This window comes from Etheostoma spectabile, unplaced genomic scaffold (assembly GCF_008692095.1).
Source record: "Etheostoma spectabile isolate EspeVRDwgs_2016 unplaced genomic scaffold, UIUC_Espe_1.0 scaffold172, whole genome shotgun sequence".
Classification (NCBI taxonomy): Eukaryota; Metazoa; Chordata; class Actinopteri; order Perciformes; family Percidae; genus Etheostoma; species Etheostoma spectabile.
In genome coordinates, this window is record NW_022605573.1 from 798,843 (window position 1) to 800,019 (window position 1,177).

General features: G+C 39.6%; 1 long non-coding RNA gene across 1 annotated transcript in view; it reads right to left on the reverse strand.

Annotated features, from left to right (window-relative positions):
- Window positions 1-1,057: 1,057 nt before the first annotated feature.
- Window positions 1,058-1,177, reverse strand: part of LOC116685726 (uncharacterized) — a 15,212-nt gene continuing 15,092 nt past the window's right edge. Inside the window, exon 4 of the long non-coding RNA XR_004331032.1 lies at window positions 1,058-1,068. This is a non-coding gene — a long non-coding RNA (uncharacterized LOC116685726). The remainder of the gene's footprint in view (window positions 1,069-1,177) is intronic.

Sequence of the window (1,177 nt, forward strand, 5' to 3'; positions counted from 1 at the left end):
CTGTTTTAAGTTTTACAAAAATAAAATCATGACGTGTTTTGGAGGTTTGTACGCTTCTGAGCTGAAAATGTCCCCGGATTTTGTCTTAGAAATCTGGTCACCTTATTCTAGAGGGTCTTTACATGCCGGGGACTTGGTACTTCGCACATCCATATATTTTCTTTTGAAACTCCACTCAGCAGCCGGGGAAAGAAGACAGGAAACCTCCGTGGGTTTTGAGGAGCTGCAGCATGTCTTTGTGCTCACACTGCAGACTCTAGCTACCGCACATTCACTCGATATCTTCACCGCTAACCCTTAGTTCTCCTCTGCTCGCTCTCTCGGGTCCGCTCACACAGCATCTCCTGTCAAATTCTCTCGCTCTTCAGCAGCGTCTCCAGAAAGACCTCGAACTGTCCCTCCAACATTGCAGATGAACTGGCGCCAGTATCTAAAACTTGTATTAAAAACTGTGGCAAATTTGCATTGCTGCCGGTGCAAATAGTTTTGATCCAAAACATTTGCAGGTGATTATTTATTTTTATTTTTACATTTTCGGGTCACTTATTTGCAGTGGTGGAAGTAACGGTTATAAATAACGGCGTTACTTTTTTCAGTAACGAGTAATCTAATTGATTACTCTACACATTTTACAGTAAGTGTCCCTTTCATTACAATATTAAGATTCATCATAAATAACTGAACATGCACATGTATTTGAAGTTTCATTAAAGAGGTGTGGAATTTACTTGAAGTAAGAAGTTGTAATTTGTAACTTAGTAACTAATTTATTTACTTTTTTGGAAGAAGTAACCAGTAACTGTAACTAATCACTTTTTTAAAGTAACTTACTTTTACTTTTACACTGCTTATTCGTCATGCCCCCCGTGTGTAATGGGCTTGAAGCTAGCCCTGAACCCAAATCACTGATGAAATGACAGCTCAAAATTAAAGAGAGAACACAGATCAAACCCTGGTATCACTGTTTTATTTTCATAAAGAATAAATCAAATAAGTTAGCATGAAAGAGAAAGAATATTAAGAGAAGAGAAGAGAGATATGGGTGGGTTAGCAGAAGGGGAGAGGCGACTTGGAACAAGACTAAAGGTCAGTGTGGATCAAACACTGATCTGATCTTCAACCCTCTGTGTACTGCTGCCAACCTGCCATATCGTGTGTGTGTGTGTGTGTGTGTGTG